A 24667-nucleotide genomic window follows, 5' to 3' on the forward strand; every position below is an offset into this window, starting at 1 on the left:
TCTGTAGCAAAGAAAGTTTACTTAAATGTTATTACTCCACATAAGGGAACATTTCTTTCTTTTGATGGTTTGTTTTGGATAAACAGTGCATTCGTTTTGGTGAATACGTGCGTGTCCATATGAATTATACATAATTATACTGTAAATATAATCATTTGAGTTCCCTTTAGAATCTGCAAAATTTTATCTTGGAAGATGTTTTTATCTATTCATTTATTTACTTATTTATTTATTCATTCATTCATTTATCTATTTATTTATTATCCGAATGTCTCTCAATTTTTTTCAAAGGTTCTTTGTGCACACGCTTTCTCTCTCTAATAATCTTTACACAAGGCATTTTATAAACAGGATTATTCCTTTTGTTTGCCCTTTGAAAATAAAGTGATTTTAGCTGGTGAGGATTTCACACACTTGAAGGTCGCAATCCGCTTGTGGACTTCTCCTTGTTCTTCAAGATAGCGATTTGCATCTTTAAGGATTTCGTGTCGTCAAAGCTTTTGAGCTGCTTGATGTGATTGCTCTGCCTGCTAAATCTATTTGATCGCTCATTTCTTTTGGCTTTCAATCCAGCACGTCCAAAGCAATCCACGCACGAGAATAGTGGTGCACGTTTAGTTGTCCTACCCCCCCCCCCCCCCCCCTTTTTTTTTTCTTTTTTTTTTAGGGGGTGTTTGGCTTCATTTGGGATCTGCAAGGTTTCTTACCATACTGGCGTTCCAGCGCCAGTCACTCTTGTTTTTCTTCCTCGTTGATTTTTTATCCATCTATTCCTTCCTTCAAACACTGATGAATGCATATTTACATTACATGTATGGTTGATGAACTGAGGGCCAGGTGAATGCATTTACGTATTTGTGTGCCAGTTTCTTTTGTATAACTTTGTATTACAATCGATAAAAGCGTATGCAAAACTTCTTACTTTGAATGCTTGTGCGCACCCGTGTATATATATATATATATATATATATATATATATGTGTGTGTGTGTGTGTGTGTGTGTATGTGTGTGTGTGTGTGTGTGTGTGTGTGTGTGTGTGTGCGTGCCCGCGCACGCGTCTGTGTGTGCGCGTCTGTGTGTGTGCTCATGTACCTAAACCGAAGAGTGCATATGCTGCGTGATCTTCATCGATCCAGAACCACTGACCGTTAAGCAAAACAAAAGAAATAAGACGAATCGAGAATCACACACACACACACACACACAGACACACACACACACACACACACACACACACACACACACACACACACAGAGGAGAGAGAGAGACTGAGTTAGAAGACAGACTGAGAGAGATCGAGAGAGAGGGAGGCAGAGACAGAGAAACAGAGCAAGACAGAAAGAGAAATACAGAGAGAGAGAGAAGGCAGACAGACAGAGACACAGAGTGAGAGAAATCAAATGGAATAAACCAAACTGAAACCCAGGCAGAAGAGGAACCTACAGACCAGCGGGCCGTGCACTGAGTCTCTGTGCTGCCAAATGATGGATGCTTCAGACGATACCATGGCCTCCATGCTTCACACTGCCGCTCATTCCGCACCAGGTCCTTGTGTCATGTAACGTCTGTATCATCTCTTCTCTTTGTCTGTCCCCGTCTCTATTTGTGTCTGTCCATGCATGCCTGTGTGTGTGTGTGTGTGTGTGTGTGTGTGTGTGTGTGTGTGTGTGTGTGGCTATGGCTATGGCTATGGCTGTGGCTGTGGCTATGGCTGTGTGTCTCTGTGTCTGTACCTCTCCGTCTGTCTGACTCTCTCTTCTTCCCTCTCCCGCTTCCATCTCTGTCAGACCAATCGCGCCACACAAAACTAATTTCGGTCGTGCGACTTGCTGAATCAGCTGTGCAGCCTTAAAGCAATAACCTGTATTCGTTCATTTCTTCTTTCCCTCCCCTCCACTCTCTATCTTCTTTCTTTTTGTGCATGCCTGCGTGTGGAGAGTTGGCAACAGAGGATGAGGGAAAGATGAAAATTAATCATGTTTTTACAGCCTACAAACGCTATTTCAGTCTGACCTGGGGAGTGAAAGGGAAGACTGACCGTTAGACAGATGACCAGACAGACAAGGAAGCAGACAGGGGAGAGGGGTATTGGGCGACAAACAGAAAACTGAAGAGTGAAATACATACAAACACAAACGCCCGCACGTGCATACACGCTTGCACACACGATGGACAGTGACAGACAGACACGCAAGCAAGCAGAAAACGAACAGGGATATTGGGCGACAGAGAAAGGTGAACTGTGAAACATAAGCACAGACACACACGAACGCACGCGCGGATACATCTACAGACACACACACGCATACACGCCAGCACGCACATAAACACTAGCTACGGGAGCAGGAAGAGACAGACACAGAGACAGAGGAGAGAGATAGAAAGACAGAGAGAGAGAAAGACAGAGGCAAAGAAAGAGGCAGGAAAAAAGAGACAGAGAAAGGGAAGAGAGACAGAGTTATAGAAAGACAGACAGACAGATGCAGAGAGAGCGAGGTATGGAAAAAGATACAGACAGAGGGAGAGAGCGAGGTGTGGAAAAAGAGACAGACAGAGGGGAGAGAGCGAGGTATGGAAAAAAAGACAGACAGAGGGAGAGAGCGAGGTGTGGAAAAAGAGACAGACAGAGGGGAGAGAGCGAGGTGTGGAAAAGGAGACAGACAGAGGGGAGGGAGAAAGGCAGAAAGAGGAGGCAGATACACAGACAGGCAAACAGACTTACATAGTCATATAAAGAGAAAGAAAGAAGTTTTCGGACAGACAACCAACCAAAAACAACGGAGGTGTAAACGCCTGACAACCTTTCCAAAGAACAGGCGCGTGGAGGAAGCCAGGAACAAAGCGGACGGCGGGTGCTTGTGACACACGATACAGCAATGTACATCGCTAACCGTGCTGGCCTCTGTCACTGGGTCTTCAGACCGCACGATTCCACTGGGATCACCTCAATACAAACACTATTGAGAACATGATACATGCTTAGGTTGGCAGCTATGAGCAGGTGAATAAACGAAAGAATTAGTAATCGAGAGAAAGAAGGAAACATGGAGGGGAAAGAAGGAAGAGACGAAGGTAAGAAAAGAAAATGAGTAAAAAGAAAGAAAAAAAAAGAGGGAAAGAAACCATAAAATAGAGAGAGAAAAAACGAAAGAAAGACTGATAATAGATTAATACTTTGAGAAGAAAGAGAAATAGGCCGAGATGCAAGCCAAAAAAAAAAGAAAAAAAAAAAGAAACAAACAAACAAGAAGACAGAGAGAAAGACAGGAAAAGAAAGTACATACAGCAAGGACTGAAAATATGACAACTATCAGCTGCACTAGGACACTGCTCCGCCCCCACTCCCCCACACCCTATGCCGACCAATTCATAGCCACATCCGGGAATAAGATTATGACATAATTATGAATACGAGAGAAAGATGTGCAAATAATGTAGAGTGTGAGAAGGGAGAGGGAAAGGGAAAGATACGTGATTGTTTGTATGCGTTTCTCTGTGAGTGCATGCATGTATGCGCGCGCGCGCGTGTGTGTGTGTGTGTGTGAGAGAGAGAGAGAGAGAGAGAGAGAGAGAGACAGACAGACAGACAGACAGACAGACAGACAGACAGTCAGACAAACGGACAGAGACAGATAGAGAGATACTGCATGGAAACGAAGTAAATGAAACAATTACTAGTTTTGCTGGGACCTTAACTTCTACTCCCCTCACACTATTCTCGTTCTCAAAAACATCTCTGGAGACCTGCATGGACGCACACACGTACAGACAAGTATTCAACAAGTACAGACAAGTATTCAACAGCTCCGTGGTATAATTCTACACAATAGTACATTATACACGGGACACAACAGATGCCAAGTAAAAGGTCTATAACTGTACAAACGGCCAAGTAAAAGGTCTATAACTGTACAAACGGGTACAGCAATGTGGCCGATAGAGCAGTTCACAACTGATCCATGATTTTACACAATGTAGCTAGTAGCACGGGAGGACTGGCATACCTGGGATTGACTGGTACTGGGTAAAACAGTACATGGCTGATGTCTGGCCCAATTATGCACAATGCATGCATCCATTGTCTATTTGAGAGAGAGAGAGAGAGAGAGAGAGAGAGAGAGAGAGACTGACACTATTTTTATTGGCAAATAGAGTTTACAGCTCTGCTGCCAAGGGGGATAATTCAGCTTGTGTAAGCGACAAATATAAAGATAGCGAGAAACGATACAGGGAAATAACAACTTAAGTGCATATTCATAACTCGTAAATGTTCTTACAATCTCATACAAAACATTAATAGATATTCATAAATAATCCATACTACTCATGTTTAACTGACACAAAAAATACGGACAACTGACCATCCAACCGGTTAGCTGAACTTCTAATTATATATCTATCTTATGTTATCTTACATTTTCTACATCATCTTACAAATATGTTAACATTATACTGAGGTTAATCTTTTCCTTTTGATATGATATGCTTCTGTGATATATTTTGCGAATGAAAACATAAGGTCTTCACTAATAATTCAGCTTAATTTTGATGTGAAAACCAGTCCTAGATATTTGTAAGAAGCAGTTGTAAGTATTAGAGAGAGAGAGAGAGAGCAGACGCATACCCATATAAATGCATGTACATTCACACGCTCACACATTCTCTCTCTCTCTCATTAACACACATAAACAACAAATGCACACACACACTCGCTCGCTCTCTCTCTCTCTCTCTCTCTCTCTCCCATCCACCCTCTCTCCCTCACATGCACACCACTTTAAACCTCCGTCAAACTCGATCGCTGACACCACCGATCCATTCAGTCAAGAACATACCTGATCTCCACATCCAGCAGACGATCCATTCAGTCAAGAACATACCTGATCTCCACATCCAGCAGACGATCCATTCAGTCAAGAACATACCTGATCTCCACATCCAGCAGACTAATCACACACCTTGGAGCCGTCACCAAGTTCAAAAGACGCCGCTAACCGCTTCAGCCCGGACAGAAGAGAAAAGCTGAGGAAATATGATCATGATCTGTCACATTGTCCGTGGGCAAAAGTACACTGGCCTTTATCCCTCGCCCAACTCTCCACAGAGTCCTTTCCCTGCCTCAATATGAAAGGGAGAGAGAGCTGGAAAAGAAATGGGGAGTTCTGGTGGACAGAGAGATACAGCCACACAGACCACATGGTGTGAGAGAGAGAGAGAGAGAGAGAGAGAGAGAGAGAGAACTCAGAACTCAGAAATGTTTTATTGTAGAAGGCCTTCTGACTCATTACAATGTTGAGCACACACACACACCCCATCCCATACCTCCACACCCCCTCCCACATCTCCCCCCCCCCCCACACACACACACACACTTGCGTGCGCGCAGACTCGATTTTGTAAAACCGGGCATGCAAACACATGAATCGAAAATTCAAAAAGGTAAATGCCTTCCATCGTGAGCAAGTCCGCTTAAACATGTACGTTCGTTGGTTGTGCCCGTTATCATAATAAAGCAGCACGACGTTTATTAGAGTGATAAATAAAGCGACCTAGATCATGAAGGATTTTTGTGTCATGCATTATAAATTCTAAACTTTTGTCAGAGGGATGTTTCGTGTACCAACATGGAATATATTTATGTCGCAGATCGTTAAGAGGTTTACAGTAAAATAAAGTGTGTATCTCGTCTTCAATACCAGCGTTACATAGTGGACATTTCAGGTCGTTTGGACTGACGAAAGCAAATCTCATCTTGTGTGTACGGATATCCGAGGTTCCTATTCTAAACCTTATAAGCACATCTCTTATGTGTTTATTTTTAACTGCTGTGAAGTAAGATTCCAGTGATATGGATGATTTGAAATTTCGATAAACGCTAAACCTGCTGCTGCTGGGAAGATGTTCGTGCCAGTTTTGACTATGGCAATCGATCAGTCTTTGTTTGAAATCATTCAAGAATCCTCTTGCTTTTTCTACACCTTGATTTTCCCAAACAAAGCCGAATCCAAATTTATACAAAGTGTTTCGTACCTGAGATGCCCAGCACTCTTTGTCTTGATCACATAGCGATAGGAGCATTTTATCAGATTTACGAGGAAGTCTATTTTCATCCATTCTTGTAAGTCTGATCCAGTACTTTATACATGACAAAAAGGAATATACGTACAGAGGGTAACGACTTGTCTCGCCATACACCATGTCATTTGGTGATCTTGGACTCACATTAAGAAGTTTTTTTTAAAGCAAACATGTGCACTTTTTCTATTGGTGAAATTTGCATTAATCCCCAGATTTCAGAGCCATATAACAGAATTGGTTTTATTTGTGAATCAAATAATTTTAAGAAAATACTAACAGAGAAATCGTCAAGTCTCCATAACGTTCTAAATATTTCTATTACACCTTTCCGTGCTTTCATTGCTATGTCATCCAGAGCCTTCGAAAAAGATAATCTAGTGCTGAAAAAAAAAACAACCTAAGTACTTATAGGAATTGACTATTTTGATGTCGTGACCTTCGTATGTCCAGGTTTCCTTCCGAGCAATGTATCCACCATTTCTAAAAATAATTATTTTGGATTTATCAAGGTTAACGTGTAAATCTAACTCGGAAGCCTTCATTGCCAGCACATTCAGTTGGTTCTGCAGACCAGTAACTGTATCAGACAAAAGCACTATATCGTCCGCAAAAAGTAAAATAAACAGTTCAATCATATCAGGATTCAGTTGTATTCCATGGCGTCCTTTCTCGATTATGTCCGTGGCAAGATCATTTATAAACAGAGAGAAAAGTAAAGGACTTGTAACCTCCCCTTGTTTTAAACCTTTTTGACAAAGGAAAGCTTCGGTTACCCCCCCAACGTACTCGAGCTTTTACGGTTTTATACATACTTTGAATGGTTTTTAATATTAGACTTCCGCAGTACGGGCCACAGTTTACCATGTGAAATAAAATCGAAAGCCTTACGAAAGTCAATGAAAGCTACAAATAATTTTCTATTTTTAAGCAAATATTTCTGTACCATTGAGAACAGCGTAAAAATATGGTCAACTGTTGAATGATCTTTTCGAAATCCGGCTTGTATATCACCTAATATGTCCTTACTTTCAACCCATGAGAGAGAGACAGAGAGAGGAGAGAAAGAAAGAAAGGCGGATGGGGAATGGGGAGGAAACGAGAAAGATGGGACAGGTGTATAGACAGAGAGACTGACAAAGATTGAGACAAACAGACGGTGTTGGGATGTGGAAAAGACAGACACGTGAGGTAACCGAGATGTGGAGGTATGTGAAAAGCAAAATGTTGTGGAGTCAGAGAAAGAGAGACAGACAGACAGACAGACAGAGACACACACAATAAGAGATATGGAAGAGGTACAGACAGGTAAAATGGTTTGCAGACACGGCGACATTCAGATTCTGAAGATAAATTTTAAAAGATGTAATTATTTCCCACACACGTGAATGGGTTCCTGTCAAGTTAGTTCGTTTTTGTTTTTTTGTTTTTGTTGTGTGTGTGTGTGTGTGTGTGTGTGTGTGTGTGTGTGACAGTGACTGAGTTTTGGGGTTCATTTTCTTTTTCCTCCTCCTCCCCTCCTTTTCTTTTTGATTCGTGAGTTGCAACCGTAACCTTCAATCTATTGCGACAGCCGAAGTTCATTTTTGTTGTGATGCATGATGGGAATATTTGGGTTTCTACATCCCACTAAACACTGACATGGTTTACAGGATATTCCATGTGCACATGCATGTCAAAACGGAGAGGGTCATCAGTAAATTCTTCGCCCATTCAATCATGGTTCTAACTGCCATCCCCATGGACCTTGTAAGTATGCCATGATAATCACCCCGCAAAAGCATATCAGATTTAGCTATTATCTAACTCCTATGATAGAGAGAGAGAGAGAGAGAGAGAGAGAGAGAGAGAGATTCCAGATGGTTTATTCATGTATAGGCCTAGTCCCCTTATGAAGGGGTATGTGAACATTACTCTTTTATATATTGATATTGATATATTGATAACATTGCAATGCATGTTAACGTCCAAATATTCAATTAAACAAACATATAAGTAAACCAGTGCTACGAGAGAGAGAGAGAGAGAGAGAGAGAAGGTGGCGGGAAGGGGGGACAGGAGCCCCACTCCGCCCGGCGGAGCTCCTAAACACATGCACACAACCCGCCACACCAGCACACAAACTCCCTCTGTGAAGCAGCTGCTAACAGAACCTGTGTGAGCAAAGAACTTGGGGGTAGAGGGACGGGCATCAGTGGGATTTGCTTTCCAGCTGGGACATCAAATATATGAAAAACAGGAAGTGAACTGTATTAGTGCGATGGCAAAAGCGCATAGATCTATTGATCTGTTCTAGGTTCATGAACACATTTAAGAAGAATTATGCAGAGTGTGAATTTTCAGACACGGAAATGACCAGACAGCAGTGCTGTATTTTAATTTTTTTTTTATTGAAAAGGTAAGTTTCGGATATAAAAATTATCAAGAACAGATCAGGGCAGAAGCGTTTAGATGATGCATTCACTTGTTATTACTTGCCACCATCCAATATGGACGCGATGTGGCGGCGGGGTGGGTGAGGGATGGAGGACAGTGGCAAATGACGAAGGAAAAGGCGGTCCCAGACTCTGTTATTTGGTGGAATCGTCTGACTGTGGTGGAATCAGTGAGCAACATAAACACTGTTTCCAGGGCACTGCTGGACTGACTGACTGAAGAACAGGCTGAGTGGAAGAGAGAGAAATACAAACAGAGACAGAGATCCGCACAGACAGAGAAACACGCAGACCGACAGACGGACAGATACAGAGAGCTGCAGAGATACAGAGATTAATTTTGCTCACAACAAACACTATTAAGCGAAAGATCATTTGTACACACGTATTACTTGCCAGCTGGTAAACATATTCAAAATGTTGCTTTCATAATTGTTTACGCAAATCAAATATTAACTATCACATGGATCAACCCTTCCAACTTTAAACATGGAGGAGGAGGAGGAGGGGGTCACTCCACCAACACCTCTCTCTCACCCCACGTCTCCATTCTGTACAGAAAGACCACCGCAAAGATTTTTTTGTGTGAAACTAGTGTGTACACAGCTGCTCTTCAATTATGTTTTTGGAACCTGTCGCATAAATATGTTCAATTACAGCTGGTTTTCTGTTCAGATCTAACAGTCTACCTTTTGTTTTTTATCAAATGGCTTTAAGCAACTATTTACACAAAACAAAGACAATATATTCAGAAAAAAAACAGGAAACACAAGTCAGAAAAATAAGTTCTTTGTTGATTCCTTCCTATTTGTTTTCAGGGGAAAGAAGTGATGCGTTAGGATTAAAGAAAGGACTTCAACGATGCGGAAATTTGTGAGAATCCTCCTCCCTCCCCCGAACATGTCTGTAGTAAAAACTATATTCCTTCATGAATGGACCTGTGACTTTTCCATGAACAGAACAGGTTTATTCCTTGCGTCGCCGTTCCATTGAGACAGGTTATCCTGGCGAAAAATAACGCGGGTAAAAAGGAGACCCAGGGTTCACCACGAGGCCTCCAGTCTGAATACAGCCAGAGCAAGTGCTGTCAGGACTATGGAACATAAACACTGCTTCCTAGACACTGATGGACTGACGACATCACAGGCACTGTTCACTCCGGAACAGAAGGAAAAGGAAGGGTGGGACATGCAGTCAGACAGACACACTGACAAAGGTATAAAGACAAATTCAAAAACACAGCCAGACAGACTGGCATGCAGACATAGATGGTGGTGGTAAACACTTTTAAGGTACAGTAGCCACTGAAGCTAGTGATAGTGTCATCATATCAACAATACCACTTGCTTTTGGATACTACACAACACACACTCACAAACTATTCATTGTCATCACGTTCATCTCCGGGACCAGGCTGCTTCTAATTCAGTAGTGGGCAACCATCCCCAACCCAGCGGGTCCCCCGGAGGCGGATAGGGGAACGGCCCTCAGATATGGGGGTTAGTTGCGATATAATTCAGGCTTGCCTGGCCGAATAAGCAGTCCCGGACCAACTGGCGATGTTCCTACCAGGACGGGGTGGGTCAACAGGTAGCACTGTTGTCCTCACTGAAATACCCCATGTCTCCTATGACGGGTTCATCATGCGGTCAAGAAGCGCGTTATAACATCTAGCCCCGGGGTGGGACCCTCGGAGAAACAATCCCCCCCTGTGCTCACAGGGCAGGATGTTCGGGCCATGAGCTAAGGGTGAGGCACCCCGAAAGAAAACTCCAGCTGAAGACGGCAGTATCGGGCCACTGGCGCAATTAAAACCACGATACCACGCATCCACGCTGCCATGATGATGCAGTCCACAGAATCTCGATGTGGCGCTCGACCTTCGGAGACCCGCCAGGGAGGCCGGGAGCCGGGCCCTGTGCCTCAAAGGGGCCCACCCCGAGGAACCGGTGGTCGGACAAGGAAATTCCGCATGCCCATGCGACGAAGAAGGAGACCTCATCCTCCTGCTGGGGCTAAGCAAACAGTGCCACCCAGAACACTCAGAATTCTCCAGTGGAATGCAGAAGGGGTGCATAAGAAGAAACGTGGCCTGGCAAAAAGGATGCACCAAGAAAATATTGACATTGCATGTGTCCAAGAGACACATTTGACCGTAAACCATCGCTTTCAAGTGAGGGGTTACGAGACCATCAGGTTGGACCGTGAGGAACGAAACAAAGGCGGGGTGTTTGTCTTGGTGCGGAATTCCATCGCCGCACAAGAAGTCAAGATCAACACCAATCAACAGGCAGAGATCCAAGGGGTTGATATAGTCTTTAAAGAACACAACATCAGGATCTACAATGTCTCTTGCCCTCAAGATCGTGATCTTTTCCTCACATACATGAACATCCCAGACAACAACTGCGTGGTGGTGGGAGATTTGAACAGTCACTCAGAGAGAATGAGGATTGGGAGATTGACACACATCTCCATCTCATCAACCAAGAAGATGATGAACCCACCTTCTACTCTAGACGCTGGATGACCACATCAACACCAGATCTAGCGTTCGTCACCAACGACCTGTTTGTCAGGACCACAAGAAAAGTCCTCACCCAGCTTGGAGGAAGTGACCACAAGCCCGTGAAACTCTCTACAACTCAACTTGCAGGCTCCTCAAGCAAAGTGTTTTCCCCGCTGGAATTACAGAAAGGCGGACTGGAATCTCTTTGAGACCCTCACAGATACATACACAAAGCCAATCAACATCAGGCAGAAGGACTCAAACAAGATGGTTCAAGACTTCACAAAGGCCGTCTTGAAAGCTGCTATAGAATCCATCCCAAGAGGAGCACGCAAAGCCTACAAGCCCTACTGGACGGAGGAACTCCAGAATCTGGAAGATGCTGTTACGGAAGCCATGGACCGAGCAGAAAAGCAGCCATCACTGGAGAACAACATAGCGCTGAAGGAAGTAACTGCCAGATACAAGCTGTCCTGCACACAAGCTGCAAGAAAAACTGGCAAGAGAAAACTGAAATGCTAAATCTCGACAAGGATGGCAGCAAGCTGTGGAAACTGGCTAGAACCCTCAGCAACGAAACAAGTCACACCACATTAACAATACAAGAGAATGGAAATTACCTCTCTGGAAAGAAAGCAGCAGACCACTTCATAGACGTCTATGAAAACATCAGCAATCTGGAAGTCCCCCCTGAACATAGAGCTGCAGTGCACAGGGCCCAAGGTGAACTTCATGAGAAAGAGCCCCAAGAGGAAGTCATGACCTCAGCTTTCACAGAGAAAGAGCTGGAGGAAGCGTTGCAGATCCTCAACCTGAAGAAGTCACCTGGACCAGACGGAATCACAAATGAAATGATTCTGCATCTTGGGATGAAGAGCAAGGCAGTCCTTTTAACAATCTTCAACTCCAGCTGGAAGATAGGATCAGTCCCACAGTGCTGGAGGGAAGCAGACTGATCCCCATTCACAAAAAGGGAAAGGACAAGTCAAAGGCTGACAGCTACAGACCCATCAGCCTTACAAGCTGCTTAGGAAAGCTGATGGAGAGACTTGTCAACACTAGGCTTGTCTGGCACCATGAGGAGTATCAGCTGCTGAACCCTGAACATGCAGGCTTCCGCCAATACAGATCAACAGAAGACCAGATCACATTCATCACTCAAAACATTGAGGACGCATTCCAAGAAAAGAAGAACACGCTTGCCGTCTGGATTGACATGGAGAAGGCGTTCGACAAAGTCTGGAAGGACGGACTCGGGCTCAAACTACGGCGATGTGGTGTGTCTGGGAGGATGTACACCTGGATCAGCCAGTACCTACACAACCGCCAAGCCCGAGTCAAGATTCAGGGCCAGAAGAACACGAAGAAGGTGCTGAGACAGAGAGTACCACAAGGAGGAGTCCTTTCGCCAACGCTGTTCCTCATCTTCATAGATGACATCGTCAGAGAACTGCCAAGAGGGGTCAGAGGAGCGATCTACGCAGCTGACCTGGTACTCTGGTGCTCTGAAGAGTACACCACTATAGCACAGGTACGCCTCCATACTGCACTCAACAAGATCAGCAACTGGACCAAGGAATGGCTTGTCTGTCAACTCAAGCAAAACAACCTACACAGTCTTCAACCTATCAAGCAAGAAGCAAGAGGCGAAACTGACACTGAACAACTAAAGGCTTGCAGAGGAACCCACACCTACCTACCTGGGAGTGACCTGTGACCGCAGGCTCACTTGGAAACAGCAGATCACCAGATGCTGTAGCAGGGCCAAGCTGAGACTGGCGACCATGAGGAAACTTGCAGGGACGGACTGGGGGGCTGATGAACGTATCCTAAAGAGACTCTATACGGGGAGAGTCCGACCTGTAGTTGAGTACGGGACATCAGCATGGGGATCAGCTGCAAAGTCTAACCTCGACCATCTCAACAAGATACAGAACCAAGCTCAGCGTGTCATAACTGGCGCCATGAGATCCACCCCAATCCTGAAGATGGAGGAGACCACTGGGCTACAGTCATTGGAGGACAGAAGGGACACAAAGATCCTCATCCAGGCAGCAAAATTCAAACGCCTTGAAAACCATCCAATGAACAACAGAATGAGCATACCCACCAAGAGCCGGCTGAAAAAGAGGCAGCTTCATCCACCAGTCAAGACGCCTTGGAAGACAAACCCCAGTCTTGATGGAACACGAAGCAAAGTCACCCACCCATCCTGGAAGAGGCAGGTGTTCCCAACAGTCGTCACCAGCATTCCCGGAGTGGAAAAGAGAGGAACACAGTCAGACACCCAAAGGAAGGCCCTGGCCATGGAGTACATCTGCAACCAGTACCCCCAGGAACACTGGACCTATGTCTTTACAGATGGCTCCGCCACAGAAGCAACGAGGGATGGTGGAGATGAAGAAATTGCAATCGCAACAGGAAAATACTCCACCAACTTCCGGGCTGAGCGAGAAGCCCTCTGTGAGGCAGCCACAGCAGTCTCGCAAAACTCCACACGAACAACAGGGCAGGTGGTGGTGTTCTCAGACGCTCTCTCCGTGCTCCAAGCCCTCAAGAACTCCCGCTGCAAAGAACAGAACCATCTCACTTCAGCCCTTGTTGCCCTGAGTGCCAGAGTGGAGAAAGTGGTGATACAATGGGTACCAGCACAATGTGGCATCAAAGGCGACGAAAAAGCGGACATTCTGGTAAAAGGCGGTGCACAGAAGGAGCAGGCCAACAAACTGGAGTCATACGATGAAATCAAGACAATCATCAAGGCACAGCAAGGAATAAAGTGGCACCTCCAGCACCCCAAATATAACCCAGAAGACATACCATTTGTTGGAACGACGGGAACAGGTCAAGATCTTACGCCTGAGGACTGGACACAACCGCCTGCTCCACCACATGCACACAAAATTTTGCATTGGACAGAGTGGAGAGTGCCCTTGTGGTGAGGGACCAATGACAACTGACCACATCCTTCAAGACTGTAGGACGCATGCAACATCCAGGAGGAAGTACTGGCCAACACCGACAGCAGTGGAAGCCAAACTGTATGACACCCTGGAGGAGCTGCGACGGACGGCAGCCTTCATCGAGGACACCGGGCTGCTCATCTAATGGGAGGCGAACGAGGAAGAAGAAGAAAAATCACGTCCATCTTGCCACTATGTGTCAAAGTAAATTTCCAAGACATTTTTACCTTTTGAATAGAAAGTATACAAGTATTCATGTCATCTAGAATTGAAAAAAATCGTAAACGTTCCAGCTGCATCAAAATGATGATGTGAAAGAAAAATCTTTGGTTGGATATAACTGCATAAAATCCGACATGAAAAATCAGTCGTGGAACACAAGAGAAAAAACATCAAGAAATCATCTTATGATGAATCAGTCAATTCGACTGTCAACATGCAAGTTCCACCAGTTGGTTAAACTAATCGAACTCAATGACATTTAAATTCCTTGGCAAATCCGAAATTAAATAATGACCAAAATAAGATACTACAAAAAAAAAGAAAGAAAGAAAGAAAAGAAAAGAACTCTTGACAGAATAATTCTAATTCTGCACTTGGTCACAATATTCCACGCCAGGAACAATCTCTTTTCAACTATGATATGTATATTTCAAGTGCTCTCTCTCTCTCTCTCTCTCTCTCTCTCTCTCTCTCTTTCATTCGCTCGTTCGTTCATTCATTCGTTTTGTCTCTTTTCCCTAACTCTCTCTGTTAGTAAGTATAAATCTTAACACACACACACACACACACACACACACATATATATATATATATATATATATATATAGAGAGAGAGAGAGAGAGAGAGAGAGAGAGAGAGAGAGAGAGAGAGAGAGAGAGAGACATAAACTGACAAAAAAGGCAGACAAACATGAAAGAGATACTGACCACAGAGAGAGAAAAAAACCTTCTTATTCTTTTTAACCATCGGCTTTGCCAGCATACTGGTCCCCTACACTAAAGCAAAAGAAGAAAAACCACGAATGGTAAAAAAAAGAAATGTATTCAACACTTCCGCCGTAAACTTCCGGTTAATACTTCCAGCCACGCTTCCAGATGTTGCTTTATTGCGAAACTTTTCCCCAGTGGTTGGTGGTGGTGAGGTGGTGGGGCAACACGGAGCAGAGACGTGGCTTCAGTCCTAGTTGTAAATTTCCACTTTCAGGCCAAGTTGTGGGAAACAGTTGAACCGGAGTTGTAAATTCCAGATTAAGCGCGAAGGTTTGTCTCCTTCCTCGATCTGCGGGGAGGGGGGAAGGAATCGATGAACAGACCTGAAGACAATGTAGTCCGCTGGAAGGACACTCACACTGCCATCTTCTGAACACAGATAGTGTCGTTGGTCTGGTCAACCTGGCAGCTTTGGGTTGGTGCACAAACAAATTAAGTAGTACGTGATGAACACCCAAATGAATGAATGGAAGGATGATAAAATAAGCCGAGAATGGTATCTCCAGATCTCCCGTGCGTACGTTCATAGTAATAATGCACATCTCTCTCTCTCTCTCTCTCTCTCTCTCTCTCTCTCTCTCTCTCTCTCTCTCTTATACAACCCACTAAATCCATTGGAAGTCTAATTTGTGGGGAGAAAAAACGAAAGGGAGAAAGAAAGAGAGGGGTGGGGGCAGGCTGACGAACGGGATTTGATGAGGGGAGAAGGCGGGCACACAGAAAGACAGTCACAGAGACAACAACGAGTCCATCGTCCATGGTCACAACCTTTCCAAACAACACACTGTGGAAACAAACACCATTCCATGGTCACAACCTTTCCAAGCAACACACACTGTGGAAACAAACACCAGTCCATGGTCACAACCTTTCCAAGCAACACACACTGTGGAAACAAACACCAGTCCATGGTCACAACCTTTCCAAGCAACACACACTGTGGAAATCAGCAACTAAACTGAAGACAGCTGCTTGCGACGCACCACACAGACCTGTGAACCGCTGACCGTGGACAACTGTAAAACGGTCTTTAAAACGCAAGGTTCCACTGGGATCGCCTCAATACAAAGAACAAGAAACTCGATAGATTATTGGGTTGTCATGTGTGAACAGGACTTTAAAACGAAAGAAAGGAAAGAAAAAATGATTTTTTTTAAGAAGAAAGAAAGAAAACTAAATAAGGAAATACAGAAAGGAAATAAGAAAGTAAACAAGCGAAAGAAATAAAGAAAGTATAACAAAGAAAAGAAACAAAAGAAAAGGACAAAGAAAGAAAGGAAAGAAGAAATATTAAAGGAATGAAAAAAGAAACAAGTCCAATAATGGCCGAAACACAGCGACTAACCTAGTTCTCCCAACACCGCCCACGTAGAATAATTGACCCACTTACCCTGTCCCCCACCTCCACACCGAGCAAAGAAAAAAAAGGGACAAAACAAGGTTGGAAATATGTCAGAAAGAAAAGGAAACATATAAAAAGAGGTAAAAGAAAGAAAGAAAAAAAAACATAAATAAAAGAGAAACAAGAAAATTAATGACTGAAATACAAAAATTAACCATATTTCCCGAACACCATCTTGTACAACTAATCCACTTGCCCCTTCCTCCCATGTCAAAAGGTACAAACTAACAATTAACTAACATTTGGTTTCAACACAACGGTAAAGTGGAAGATAATGAAGTGGCAGTGTGTTGGAAGGGATTTCACAAGACCGTTCCATTCCCCTCTCCCCTCTCATCAGCAAGTGTGTACAAAGACGTCGTTACTCCTGCTCCTGTCTCTCCGCCTCTCTCTGTCACACACACACACACACACACACACACACACACACACGCACACACACACACACACACAATCACACACACATTCACATACATCCAAATCATAACCATGCATAGCCAGGCATTTTTTTCCTCAAAGTTAGTGCTTTATAGATATACATTGACAGTTTCCAGATTGTTTCAGAATTTTCACTAGCTAAGATAGAAGAAAGTCTGGACAATGATGGGCTTCTGAAGTATTTAAGCGGTATTAATTCGTGTCTCAATTCCGTACATTTAGGACATACAAAAAGAAAGTGTATTTCATTTTCAATCGTGTTGGAGCAGAAAGCACAGCAACTATCAGCATTATTCACATTTGGCTTGCACTGTAAATAACTATGTTTAATTGGAGACATAACCATTCTAAACTTAGCAAGGCAATTTCGAAAGTTAACATTCCTGAGCTGGTATATATAAGCTTTAGGAGTTATAGTTTGGTTGAAGCTGGCACACATTTGGAAGAAATCGTGACCTTCGAGTGCAGCATACTGTTCTTTAGTGGAAGAATCAATTAGTCTCTGCTTGAATTCTGAAAGAAATATTTTAACATTCCCCACACCTTGTGCTTCCCAAACAAAGAGAGGGAGAGAAAGACAGACAGACAGATAGACAAACAAACCGGCCAAATGGGAACCAGAGCCACACAGAAACACCGACAATACACGGACATGTCTCTGAACTCCCACAGGGCCCAAAATATGCAACCTTAACAGAACACACTGTGGAAAACACTTAATATGCTTCTGTTATCACTCCCTACACCCCCCTCTCTGTTATCACTCCCTACACCCCCCTCTCTGTTATCACACCCTACACCCCCCTCTCTGTTATCACTCCCTACACCCCTCTCTCTGTTATCACTCCCTACACCACCCTCTCTGTTATCACTCCCTACACCACCCTCTCTACACCCCTCTCTCTGTTATCACTCCCTACACCCCCCTCTCTGTTATCACTCCCTACACCCCCCTCTCTGTTATCACTCCCTACACCCCTCTCTCTGTTATCACTCCCTACACCACCCTCTCTGTTATCACTCCCTACACCACCCTCTCTACACCCCTCTCTCTGTTATCACTCCCTACACCCCCCTCTCTGTTATCACTCCCTACACCCCCCTCTCTGTTATCACTACCCACATCTTCTCTGTTATCACTCCCCACACCTCCCTCTGTTATCACTCCTCACACCATCCCTCTCTGTTATCACTACCCACACCTCCCTCTCTGTTATCACTACCCACATCTTCTCTGTTATCACTCCCTACACCCCTGTTATCACTCCACACCTCCCTCTGTTATCACTCCACACCTCCCTCTCTGTTATCACTCCCCACATCCCCCTCTGTTATCACTCCGTACACCCCTCTCTGTTATCACTCCCTACACCCCTCTCTCTGTTATCACTCCCTACACCCCTCTCTCTGTTATCACTCCCTACACCCCTCTCTGTTATCACTCCCTACACACCCCTCTCTGTTATCACTCCCTACACCCCTCTCTCTGTTATCACTCCCTACACCCCTCTCTGTTATCACTCCCTACACCCCCCTCTCTGTTATCACTCCCCACACCTCCCTCTCTGTTATCACTCCCACACACCCCTCTCTGTTTTCACTCCCTACACCCCTCTCTGTTATCACTCCACACACCCCTCTCTGTTTTCACTCCCTACACCCCTCTCTGTTATCACTCCACACACCCCTCTCTGTTATCACTCCCCAAACCACCCTAACTGTTATCACTCCACACACCCCTCTCTCTGTTATCACTCCCTACACCCCCCTCTCTGTTTTCACTCCCTACACCCCTCTCTGTTATCACTCCACACACCCCTCTCTGTTATCACTCCACACACCCCTCTCTGTTATCACTCCCCACATCACCCTAACTGTTATGACTCCCCACATCACCCTCTGTTATCATTCCCTACACCACCCCTCTGTTGTCACTTCCACACACCCCTCTCTGTTATCACTCCCCAAACCACCCTCTCTGTTATCACTCCAAACCCCTCTCTCTGTTATCACTCCCCACACCCCTCTCTGTTATCACTCCTACACCCCTCTCTGTTATCACTCCCTACACCCCCCTCTCTGTTATCACTCCTACACCCCTCTCTGTTATCACTCCCTACACCCCCCTCTCTGTTATCACTCCACACACCCCTCTCTGTTATCACTCCCTACACCCCTCTCTGTTGTCACTTCCACACATACCCCTCTCTGTTTTCACTCCTCAAACCACCCTCTCTGTTATCACTCCCTACACCCCTCTCTGTTATCACTCCGTACACCCCTCTCTGTTATCACTCCACACACCCCTCTCTGTTATCACTCCCACATACCCCTCTCTGTTTTCACTCCTCAAACCACCCTCTCTGTTATCACTCCCCACACACCCCTCTCTGTTATCACTCCCCACACACCCCTCTCTGTTATCACTCCCACATACCCCTCTCTGTTTTCACTCCTCAAACCACCCTCTCTGTTATCACTCCCCACACACCCCTCTCTGTTATCACTCCCCACACACCCCTCTCTGTTATCACTCCCCACATACCCCTCTCTGTTATCACTCCCCACACACCCCTCTCTGTTATCACTCCCCACACACCCCTCTCTGTTATCACTCCCCACACACCCCTCTCTGTTATCACTCCACACACCCCTCTCTGTTATCACTCCCTACACCACCCCTCTGTTATCACTCCCTACACCCGCCCCCTGTCTGTTATCATCCCCCCAAACCCTCCCTCTCACCCCCCCCCCCCCCCCCCCCACAAAAAAAGCAAGGTGACGATGATGACACCTAACATAAAAACAAGGTGTTTGATGATGTATGCCATTATACGAACACTGGAAAGTACTGACGAGGTGCACGACAGAAGGGCTTTCAAATACAACGAGTGGAGAAGACCATGGAGCGAACCTCCAGAGGTGAGGAAGCGGGACAGAGAAACGATAGGACTGAGGCACAGAGAGAGGGATGGGGAGATATAGATGGAGAGAAAGAGAGACAGTGAGAGAGAGTGAGAGAGAGAATGAGAGATACAGACAGACAGACAGAAAGAGACAAAGATATGAATGTACATAAAGTGAGGTCAGTGAAGCTGGATGATACACCGACGATACCTTGTAAACCAAACTGGCCTGATAAGGACTTCCGGCCAGGTCTCCGATGGCGGCAGACCACGATCGTCAGTGCTCCGTACATTTTTGCTAAAAAACTGTGAAAGTAATATACCTAAGACATCAGTTCAATGTTCACCAGCGCAGTCTGTGAGTGAGGTATTGTGGTGTATATTGTGTTTATCTAAATAACATCTTCTGTGTGGAGAACGAAAAAAAAAAAAAAAAAAAAAAAGAAAGGAGTTTTTCAGTGCCTAAGCGATCATGGCGGCGGGAACGCCGGCCCCGCCAGTAGCCCCAGTTTATGTTACGGCGCGTGCACTGCCAGACTATGAGTCGCTGCCTACAGTCTACGATGTGTGTGTAGCTGCGGAAGCGGTTTGTGGGCGTGAGACAATCCGTGGTGCTCAGCGTGTACGTGGTCTGTGGCGGATTTATCCGAAAACAAATGAAACCAGATACAAGCTCTTGTTGGGGGGGTTCTTCTTCAGGGGAGCACGTGTCTTTCTCCTGGACAAAAATCCTTTCGTTATCAGAGACCAGATTGATGAGAAGCCAACCACCAAACTGTGGATAAACAATGTACCTCTCAGTGTGGACAACAGAGACATTGAAGCCGCACTGCAGAAGCTAGGAGTGGAGATCAGATCCTCACTTCGAAATGAGCTAGCGAGAAACCCCGATGGACGGCTGACACGTTTCGAGACTGGCCGCAGGTTTGTGTTCATCTCTGTGCCGAGCACACCTCTGCGACCAGTCTTAAAACTTGGTGTGTTCACCGCGGCTCTCTACCATAAGGAGCAAAAACAAAAACTAATAAAATGTAGCAAGTGTCTACAGGACGGACACGGCCAGCGATGCGGCAAAGAAAACCAGCCACGCGAAGCCTGCTCACGGCACAGCGAACAGCGCCGGAAAAAAGAGGGAAAGGAGCGAGTCTCCCCCAACCACAAGTCTTCCAGAAAACAAAAGGCCCGCTGTCCTGACGCAGCCAGAACACAACGGAGAGGCAGAGGCGGAAAGCATGTCGGAGGAGGGGGGTAACACTTGACACGTGTTCTCTCCCAACCAGCCTGACCACTCCCTCACGATCTTTGGCTTTGATTAACGGACTTTTGATTAACGATTGACGATTCCGCATCAGAAAGTTGAAAAATTGATACCACCTTTTCAAATATGAATAATGACATATGCATTGGTACTCTAAATGTTCGAGGGCTTAGAAATAACCTAAAAAGGAAAGTAGTATTTGACTTCCTCAAAAAACAAAAGTTAGACATTGCATGTTTGCAGGAAACATACGTGACAGATGATATATTGTCCCAAATTAATGTGCAGTGGTCTGGAAGTGTATTCTATAGCGTAGGTACTAATAGAAGCAATGGACTTGTAATTCTAATTTCCAACCATAAACAGATTCATGCAGAACTCATCGAAGCAACAGAGAGAATATTGTTAATAAGAATTGTACACGACAACAAATCAACTATCATAGCTAATTGCTACGCACCCAATACGACCGTTGACAAAATATCATTCATTAACCAACTCGGCAACTTGTTACATAAGCAAGATTACGACCACCTGTGGGTTCTGGGTGATTTTAACACAACAATCCATGCTCTAGATAACATAGCCGGCAAGCCTCACTCACAACGAGAAAAAGAAGCCCTTCTAGAAATGTTATCCTCTTTTGACTTGGAAGATACGTGGAGGTCTATCCATCCAGATGCCAAAGAATACACTTGGTCAAGATCTGCTCCTTTTACAGCTAGAAGAATTGATTATATTTTCAGCGACACTACCTCCATTACACTTGTGAAGAAAGTAGACACTGAATTATTCCCTCACTCAGACCATAAACTTGTGAAAGCGATATTGAGTCCAAATAAGTTTCAAAGAGGTCCAGGATACTGGAAATTTAACAACTCACTCCTATCTCAGGAACGGTTTCTAGAAGAAACAAGCACATTTATAGATTAACATTTTTCACAATCTCAAGAAGGAAACCCTCAAAAGGCCTGGGAAATGTTTAAGGTTAGATACAAGTCATTTTGCATAAGCTATTCAAAAACCGCCCAAAATCGATCTCCCAATAAACACGCCAAAATCAAAATGCTAAACGGAATAGAACAAAAACTACATCAGAACATTCATGATAAAGATATGTTAATGAAAGCTGGACAACTAAGAAAAGAAATAGAACTATAAGAATTAAAAGAAGCTAGAGGTGCTCAGATCCGCTCAAGAGCCAAATGGATAGAAGATGGTGAAAAAAACACAAAATATTTCCTCCGCCTTGAAAAGATCAAAGGAGCTGCGAACATATAACATCTCTAGGCATAGACGAAAACATGACAGACAATTCACAGAAAATATTGAACCAGATCGAGAAATTTTACACAAACCTATACAAGAAGGACATATCCATAGGAAGAGGAAGACATATAAAAGACCATTTCCTGAGTAATGAAGATTATCCAGTACTTACAGAAGAAGAAAAAGACCAATGTGACAAAGAAATAACTTTGGAGGAGCTGACACTAGCCCTTACTAATTTAAACAAAGACTCGGCACCCGGTAGTGATGGCTTGACACCAGCATTCTACAAAACGTTCTGGGACAAATTAAAAATACCATTCTATCGTTGTATTACAGATGCACTTAAGAACGGAGAACTACCTTCTTCAATGAAAAAAGGAATCATAACTTTAATACACAAAGGCAATGACTTGGACAGAAATAACCTCGCAAATTATAGACCAATTACTCTTACAAACACAGACTACAAGATATTTACGAAAGCGCTGGCCAAAATGTAATCAAATCAGTTGTAAATGAAGATCAAGTAGGTTTCATAAAAGGTAGAAACATCGCAGTCCATTTGAGATTTTTCGATGATCTCACAAAATATCTGAACACAAACAATCAACCAAATCAATTGCCCTTGATTTCTCCAAGGCTTTTGATACATTGTCAAAAAAATGTATCATCGAAGCCTTAGATATTTTTAACTTTGGCCCAAGATTCACAAATTGTGTTTCGACCATAATGAACAAGACACTAAGCTGTGTTCATAATGGTGGATGGTTGTCTGATTGGTTTCTAACAGAAAGAGGGATCAGACAGGGATGCCCCCTCAGCCCTCTTCTTTTTGTACTTGCAGTAGAAATACTGGCGATAAGAATTAGAAGTAATAAAGATATTCAAGGCATTGACCTGACTCCGCTCGACAATGTGTGCAACCATAGCAACAACTCTAAAATAAAGCAGTTTGCAGATGATACAACACTAACCCTTAAAGATGAACAAGATATTCAAATAGCTACAGATATTGTAACGCAGTTCGAGGAGTATTCAGGTCTGAAGTTAAATAAAAATAAGTCTGAGGGCATGTGGCTAGGGTCAAGAAAACATTAAACAGGTGAAATAAATGGCATTCCAATGGGATCTGACAGACTGAAACTTCTGGGAATATATTTCTCCGCAGAAATGGAAATTTCGGAAATCGAAGAAAACTGGAAATCCAGAGTTGAAAAAATAACTAAGGTGATAAAACAATGGGAACGCAGAAACCCCTCTCTATATGGTAAAGTTATTCTGGCAAAAACTTTTCTACTGTCACAATTCTCTCACGTCCTACAGGTAGCGTCTTTACCAGTTAAAGTTATGAACACCATTAACACATTAATGTACAGATTTCTTTGGAAAAAAAAGTTTAATAATAAAAAAGCATTTGAAAAAATAAAAAGAGGCGTTCTCAGCCTCGACAAAGAAGATGGTGGTTTAAACATGATCAACATCGAACACCAGCAGCAAATGTTCTTGGTGAAATGGGCAACCAGACTCCTTAAAGAGACAAAATCTCACTGGAGCATTCTGGCGAGACACAACATGTCCCCCTTTCAAGATAGTCATAGCAGTTTCAAGTGTAACGTTTCACCCAAAGAAATTTAAAAAATGGAAAAAGTGCAGTCAGTCTTTTGGAGAGATGTAATAAAAACGGTGGCCATCTTTAACGAAGACAGACCGATAGAAAACATAAAAACAGAACCGCTATGGAATAACAGAAATATAAGATACAAAGGAAATGCGCTACACTTTCCCAAATGGAGTAAAGGCGGCATCCGTGTCGTGCAGGACCTTTGGCGGCACGGAAATATAATGACGTATGAAGAAATAGTGCGTAAATTAGGCGCTGACCCTGGCCTTCTTTTTGAATACAATGCCATAATAAACTCAATCCCACAAACATGGAAACTCCATCTAGCTAATGATGTCCACAACGATGAAAATCCAAACGACATTGCAACAAAAGAGGGGTACCTCAATACCTTGTCAAATAAACAAATCAGAAAAACATTCGCCCGAAAACAAAATCATGAAATATGTGCAGCTCAGTTTTGGAAACGTAAGCTAGACATCAATATAAACGACTACTTCAAATTAGCATACGAATGTACGAAAGAATCACGACTGAGGTTACTTCACTTCAAATTCATACACAATATCTACCCAACGAATATTCTGCTTGCTAAAATGGGTGTAACGGACACAAACAGATGTAACTGGTGCCAAGAAACCGATTACATTGAACATGCCTTTTACTCCTGCCCCAAACTTTCCTCCTTTGTGAAACAACTCATTCTCACACGTTACGATACGCTGATTCCCATGGATGAAAAAGTAGCTCTGTTTGGTACAACAAAAATGGACATTCCAACTGATGAAAAACG

General features: G+C 44.0%; 1 protein-coding gene across 5 annotated transcripts in view; it reads right to left on the minus strand.

Annotated features, from left to right (window-relative positions):
- LOC143296999 (zwei Ig domain protein zig-8-like) overlaps positions 1–24667 on the minus strand; it is a 606029-nt gene that overhangs the window by 394028 nt on the left and 187334 nt on the right. The gene's annotated exons all lie outside the window — the stretch shown is intronic.

This window comes from Babylonia areolata, chromosome 22 (assembly GCF_041734735.1).
Source record: "Babylonia areolata isolate BAREFJ2019XMU chromosome 22, ASM4173473v1, whole genome shotgun sequence".
Taxonomy (NCBI): domain Eukaryota; kingdom Metazoa; phylum Mollusca; class Gastropoda; order Neogastropoda; family Buccinidae; genus Babylonia; species Babylonia areolata.